The sequence below is a fragment of the Neovison vison genome, chromosome X (assembly GCF_020171115.1).
Source record: "Neovison vison isolate M4711 chromosome X, ASM_NN_V1, whole genome shotgun sequence".
Taxonomy (NCBI): domain Eukaryota; kingdom Metazoa; phylum Chordata; class Mammalia; order Carnivora; family Mustelidae; genus Neogale; species Neogale vison.
In genome coordinates this window covers 43,452,925-43,460,743 of record NC_058105.1, presented here as the reverse complement: position 1 = coordinate 43,460,743, position 7,819 = coordinate 43,452,925, and the positions used below count along the sequence as shown (strand labels likewise).

The 7,819-nt window shown below is 37.7% G+C and overlaps 1 pseudogene; it reads right to left on the bottom strand.

Moving 5' to 3' along the window:
* Positions 1-3,798: 3,798 nt before the first annotated feature.
* Positions 3,799-3,949, bottom strand: LOC122897758 (annotated as a pseudogene).
* Positions 3,950-7,819: the final 3,870 nt, after the last annotated feature.

Genomic DNA, 7,819 nt, shown 5'->3' with positions numbered 1-7,819 from the left:
AGACAGGCATAGTTGAGTTTAAATCTTGGCTTTACTACTTATTTTTTATTAATTAATTACTTAATTTTACTGTTGGTATCCCCCTTATTCTTTTTTAAAATTAAGGTATGACTGACCTAACATTATTTTAATTTCAGGTGTATAACATGATGATTTCATATTTGTATATTGCAAAATGGTCACCACAGTAAGTACAGTTAGCATTTTACTATTTATTGTCTGGCTTGGGCAGATAGTCTAACCTCCCTGTACATGTTTCTTCAACTTTAAAATTAAATCAGTAATAGTATGTCTATCTCATTGAGCAAAGATTAAATGAAATATACATAATTATAGGTTTAAAATTCTCATTCTGCCACATACTGGCCATAGAATAACCTCAGTAAATTTATTTAGCTTTTTGAGCCTCAGTTTCCTTCTCTGTAAAATGGGAATTGTTATCAGCATTAGCTGCATAGCATACCACCTCAAAATGTAGTGATTTAAAACAATAACCATTTATTTGCTGATGATTCTGTGGGTTGGTGGTTTGGACTGCACTCAACTGGGACTGTCTTGGCTTCCTGCTGTGTCAGCTGGGTTCACTCATCCATTTATGTCAACTGACCCAACTCCTATGTCTGGCATTTAGCTGGTTGTCAACAGGGATAATGGAAGCAACTGAACTATGTGGCATCTATCACCCACTTGGCTTGCCTGGGCTCATTCACCTGGTGAATGAGGGTTACTAAGAGCATTAAGAGAGAGTAAGACCCATTACATAAACACTTTTTGAGTCTCAGCTTGTTTATATTTGCTATTGTCCCATTTGGTCAAAGTAAATAATATGACTGAGACCAGTATAGGTATGGGAAGGGACTCCCCAAGGGCATGGATGTAGGGAAGGTAATTATGCAGACTTTTTTTTTCTGGGATTGTTCTGAGAATTAGAGATAATACATATCAAGAACTGAGTGAAGTGACTGGTAAAATAGGTGCTCAGCAAATGACAGCTGAAACATATTATATTGTACCTGACCTACAGTAGGTATTTAGTTAAGAAATGTTCTCTTTTCTGCCTACTCTCCTTCCCTCATTACTTTGCCAATAGAAGAAAATTGTAATTCAAAACAAACAAGGGACACAAAAACAATCAAACCCACATCAGTGATTTTTAATTTAATTTTTAAAATATTTATTTATTTATATTAAGTTATGTTAGTCACCATATGGTATTTCATTAGTTTTTGATGTAGTGTTCCATGATTCATTATTTGTGTGTAATACCCAGTGCTTATTGCAATGCATGCCCTTCTTAATATCCATCACCAGGCTAACCCACCCCAACCCCTCCCCTCTGAAACCTTCAGTTTGTTTCCTGGTGTCCATAGTCTCTCATGATTTGTTTCCCCTCTGATTCCCCTCCCCTTCATTTTTTCCTTCCTTCTCCTAATGTCCTCCATGCTGTTCCTTATATTCCACATATGAGTGAAACCATATGATAATTGTCTTTCTCTGCTTGACTTATTTCACTTAGTATAATCCCCTCCATTTCCACCCATGCCAATGCAAATGGTGGGTATTCAACCTTTCTGATAGATGAGTAATATTCCGTTATAATTTTTATAAATGAAATATCTACAAAAATAGTTAAGTTAAAAAAAGTTTAATTTGAATCTCCCTGAGGGCTAATGATGATGAGCATTTTTTCATGTGTCTGATAGCCATTTGTATGTCTTGATTGGAGAAGTGTCTGTTCATATCTTCTGCCCATTTTTTGATGTGTTTGTCTGTTTTGTGTGGGTTGAGTTTGAGGAGTTCATTATAGATCCTGGATATCAACCTTTTGTCTGTACTGTCATTTGCAAATATCTTCTCCCATTCCGTGGGTTGCCTCTTTGTTTTGTTGACCGTTTCCTTTGCTGTGCAGAAGCCTTTGATTTTGATGAAGTCCCAGAAGTTTATTTTCGCTTTTGTTTCCTTTGCCTTTGGAGACGTATCTTGAAAGAAGTTGCTGTGGCTGATATCAAAGAGATTACTGCCTATGTTCTCCTCTAAGATTCTGATGGATTCCTGTCTCACGTTGAGGTCTTTTATCCATTTTGAGTTGATCTTTGTGTACGGTGTAAGAGAATGGTCGAGTTTCATTCTTCTACACATAGCTGTCCAGTTTTCCCAGCACCTTACCTGATTTCAAGCTTTATTACAAAGCTGTGATCACCAAGACAGCATGGTACTGGCATAAAAACAGACACATAGACCAGTGGAACAGAGTAGAGAGCCCTGATATGGACCCTCAACTCTATGGTCAATTAATCTTTGACAAAACAGGAAAAAATATACAGTGGAAAAAAGACAGTCTCTTCAATAAATGTAATGACCATTTCTTAAGGAGATTCCCTTTGTTTAGTCAGAATGAGCAATGACTTACCTGATGTTAATTGACAGTCTTCTTAAAGAACCCCTGTCCTACTCTACTAAACCTATCAGCTTGCTACAGAACCTGGAATTGCTGTCATTAGCATCACTCTTATGGGCCAAGGTTCAGTCATTTTCTCTAGAAGGTTTCTGTTAAAAATGCTCATTTTTAATCTGTGACGACAGGTGTTTAGCACATTAGCTAGTTGTCGCCTCAGAGAGATCACAACTCTGATCTCTGAGGTTGTTCTCTACTGACACCTTTTTGTTAGTCAGCAAATACTCAGTTTTGTCTCACACTAAACGGTGAGCTCTTAGACTGAGGGTAGAGTTAATCTCTGTATTCCCAGTGCCTCGCATGTAGTAGGTGGTCCATATGTGACACTCCAGAAAAGAGAAAATGAGTAAATGCATGATGAGTACATGATGCTTGAGGATATAGGGTAAGGAATTTACAGGGAAAGGTTCTTCATATTTTGCATAATCAGGAAAAGGCAAACCTAGATGGGAGACCATAGTAGGGGTTTGGAGTCCCAGAGAGCAGCAGGGTGGTATAGGTCTGTTGTGGGAACAGTGGACTATAAAGATGGGAACTAATTGAAGGCCGGCTTCAAAGTTAAAGCTTTTGGGAAGCTGCGGCGAAGGGAGTGGGCTCTGGGGACAGAATGGGCTAAAATGTCAGCCTTGCTACTTCTTAGAAGATTTTGGCTCTTACTTCAAGTAAGCTAGGTATCAATCTGGGATGTGGTGTTTGATTAAAAGAATAGTGTGATCTGACTTTTATTTTAACGGGATCACTCTGGTTACATTCTTAGGAGTAGAATGAGGTGGGAGGGCAAGGACATCCTTAGAGGCATCAGTAAAGTGGCTATAACATTAATGTAAGCTAGAGATGAGAGTTGCTTGGGTCAGTATGGATGCAGAGGAGGTTGTGAAAAGTAGTCAGATTCAGCATATATGTGGAAGGTAGAATTGTCAGCATTTTATGATGGGTGATGCTAGATCTCTTTCCTCTGTGTCTAACAAAACAGGACAAAGAAAAACTAAACACTTTATAATGTCTACTGACTATAAAATGGAAATTGTTATTAATGGTTAAAGCAGAACTAATTTCCCAGTAAAGCAAAACTTCCCTGATGTGAAGTTACCTTGGAGTCAGTGTGTTTCTACCAGCTGATATAAGGCCTTCAAGTCCATGTTTTCCAGGTGGCTTCTATAAGGAGCTTTAGCAAAGCAGTATTTACATTACTTCTATTCCGGCTGATTGAATCTGTAGCAAACAGAACAATGTATAATTTTATCTCCCTTGAAAGCATTTCTGACTGGATTATGTCACTCATCATATGGGGAATAGAATTCTTTCAGGATGTACTGCTTGCAGGGAAAGCTTTTACCCAATGAGGTAAATGTGCTATGAAAACAATTTGATCAGATAAAGGTTCATGAACCCCACCCTAGTCACCCATGTACACACACTCAGCTTCATGTATTTTAGCAATAATCGCGCCTCGGATAAACCTCATTGGCTACGATACTGTCACTGCGCAAAGCTCTGCTTCATGTATTTTAAGTGGAAGTCTCTTTGGTCCTGTTATGAGAAGACAGAATCTTGGTTAGAATAACAATTGATATTCTAATCCCTGGATAAATTTTTCATTGTTGAACTTCTGCTGATTACCCAGATGATTTTATAGGATTGTGTAGCACCTGCTCTGAAAGCATATTAATGAGTAACCTCTGATTTGTATATTGATTTCTGTCACTTGGATTAGAATTAAACTCCTTAATTCATTCGCACCTCTCAGAGTAGTGGCCCTTTTCCTGTTTACTCTGACATAAGTAGGCATACAAGCAGCAAGGGAAAAGTTATTAAGGGGATCTGAATTCCTCAGAAGACTTGTCGTTTCATGATTGAGCCTAATTGTGATTGAAAAATGTAATAATCCACCTGCACTCCAGGGTTTGCAGCAGGAGCTGGGAGCGATCTCTAGGAGTCCTGTGTGTCTGGGGAGGTCACCAGGGACAGCTAGCAGATACAAATGGCTTTGGGCAGTTTGGTTGAAATCCCTTCTTTGCAAGGATGACATTTGGCCTTTCTTTGAGGTGAGAACTAGAGAAGTCCTTGTGATTTCTGTTAGTGTGCCTATCCACAGGGTAGTAGCTAGAGAACAAAGCTTACATGCAAGAGAGTGCCTATAACTTAAACAGTTATATCCCAGTTTGTCTGAAAACTCAAGGGAACTTCCATTTTGATGGACCCCTCTTTGGATAGAAGTAAAATTTTCAAAACCTAAGGGTTGAAGACTTAAGTGATAATTCTGGATCTTTGTCTTTTATTGTGCTTCAGTATACTTTGAAAGGCATGAGAAAGTAAGAAAATTTTCTCTTCTATCATTATTTAAATAGATTCGAGTTCTCAGAATGTTCATAGGCACATTACTAATTCCTGGAAAATCTATTTTTACAGAGTGCGTTTTATGTCTGTCCATTCTGTAAAAATAGAATTTTACTGGATGTATGTATATATATTCAGAGCCAGTTTATGAACCTCATAAGAGAACCAGTCTCACAGTTTTGTAATCTCATGACATATACAAAGAGAACAGCACAGCACAATCCAGAAGCAGGCAGTGAGAAACGAAAAGGTCTCAATACTAAAAATACTTTCATTTATTCAAATTTTAACAAATATTTACTGAGCAATTATTAGATGCTAAGAACTGTTGTAGGATATATAAATACAAATGTGAGCAAGATAGATAAAATCCCTGCCCTCTTATGTTCTAGTATGTGTGCTGAAGGGGATGTGAAAAAGGCAATAAATAGTAAATAAAGCAACAAACAAGGTGATTTTCATAAAGAGACTAGTGCTATAAGGAAAATGGAGTTTTGGGATGCCTGGGTGGCTCAGTTGGTTAAGCGGCTGCCTTTGGCTCAGGTCATGATCCCGGTGTCCTGGGATCAAGTCCCACATGGGGCTCTAGAAGCAGGGAGCCTGCTTCTCCCTCTGCCTCTGCATGCCACTCTGCCTGCCTGTGCTCTCTCTCTCTCTCTTTGACAAATAAATAAATAAAATCTTAAAAAAAAAAGAAAATGGAGTTCTGGGATGGAGTGCCTCATGAACCTATATGACGAAGCTCAGCCAGTAATAAAAAGTAATCAAGGAAGTTCTTTCTAAGAATGGGATGTTTGAGAGTTGAGATCTAAACAATGAGTGGACCATGTGTAGATCAGGTTAAAGTAACTTCCAGAAGGATTAACAAGGACAAAGGCCCTAAAGGGGTTTTCACCTTGGCTTGTTTGGCAAGAATGGAGGAAAAGAAGACAGATGTTCTTGCAGTGGTATAGGACTGAAATGATGGTCTTCTTGAACTAGCAAGAAAACAACAGAAATGGAGAGAAATGAATGGATTCAGGGTATATTTTTGTTGTGGAATTGAGAAGACTAGCAGATGTGTTGCATATGGAAGGTAAGGGAAAGAAAGCCATATAGAGTAACTCCTAGGTTTTTGGATTGAGCAGTTGGGTGGGTGGTGATATGCCATTAACTGAGGTGGAGAAGACCAGAAGGGAAATATGTTGCAGTGTGAGTGGAAATCAAGAGTCCTGTTTTGTACATGTTAAGTTTGAGGCACTAATTAGATACACAAAAGCAGCTGCCAAAAAAAATCATCACTATAAAGCTCATGTTCATACAGAAGTTCCTTACATCCTCTGTCAGAGATATTTTTCTTATTTTAATGTACATATTAAATGAATTTAGTTCTTTAATTTTTTAATGCACAACAGAGTAAAATTGAGCTCTCTATCTCTCTTTTGCAATAGATCCCATATATCAAATTGTCTACTAAAACTGTCTACCTGACCTAACATGTTCAAAGCTAACTCTCTGATCTTCCTCTTCATGCTTGTTCTTTCTGTATTTTTTATCTTTATCAGTGATTCATTCCATGACCCACGCTTATTCCTAGACTTTGCCCCTTCCTCACCCAGCATTCAGTGAATTACTCAGTTGTGTCTCAGTGTCTCTCTGATATCTCTCTTGCTCTCCATCTAAGCCACTACTACTATCCAAGATCACATTACTTCTTGCCTGGGTTAGCATATAAGCATATACTGCTATAACATCTTTTCTCAAATTACTCTTTAGTAGTTACCTTTTGCATTTTGTATAACTCCTGCTTATCCTTCTGAGGTTTGCTCAGAGATAACTTTTTCCAGGAAGACTGCACAGACATCTCCAGCTTGTCTCCCACCCCATTTAGATTAATTAACCCCTATTATATGACCCTATAGTGCCACATAATTGTTATTATAGCATAATCTCATGGTGTTATAACTGCCTCTTTTATTTGTCTCTTGAGTTGCTCTGTGAGCTTGTAGATGTCAGGAACTGTATCTCTCATCATCACATCTGCATTGCCCAACACAGTTTCTGACCCGTGATTGGCATTCAATAAATATTTTTAAACAAATGAATACTTGAGGCAAATTAGAAGGAAAGCCAGCTTATAGGGAAATGGACAACAGTAAGTAATGATAGCTTATACTTGTGTAAATGAGGAAGGAAATAATGAAATAAGCCATAAAAATCTCAAAAAGTACCACAGTCTAGGGATATTTTAGCATTGGGACTATCAGTATTACACTGCATTATGATTTTGTATTATAGATTATGTAACATAATCATTCCCATTAGTTTTAAAGACATTGGAGCATCTAGAAAAGACTTTATTGAGTTGTCTCCATTGAAGAAAATGTGGGACTCCATACTACCTAATATGACTTATGACTGATCAACATCAAACCAGGTTGGGGCAAAAATGAATATAGACCAATAATTTTAACAAATCGGTTTTGGAATTTATGTGTTTCCCTCCAAATTGATTGGTAGGTTTAGATACAGAGAAAGAATATCAGAACCAAAGCTCAAGCCACCCCCCCTTTTTTTTTCACGAAGGTGCTATTGAGTTCACTTTCTGAGAGCATCCTAAAAATATCATCTACTGGACAATTAAAGAAAAAACATTTCCCTAAATACAGATGTCTTCAAAATGCTCATGATATGTGTAAATAAAGTTGTCAGTGCTTTGAGGTAAAGTAAGATGGAATTGACTTGTGCCTAGACCCTCTGCTTAATTGCTCCATACCACTATATACTATACTCTTTGGCTTCATTTTTCTGTCTCCGATGTATTCCCTAAAACTCTTCTCTCCAAATGAATAGCCCCGTAAATTGCTAGAGTATACAGAATATAGGTAACAAAGATCTTAGCAACTATGAATCTATATTAGTTGGCAACCTTATAAATATTTATTAAGGAGTGGTTAATGCCCATCACTGGGAGGCAGCCAAACCAGAATAAATTGGCTATAATCCACTTATTGCTTACATCTTCATAAGATGATCTTTTGCAGGGGT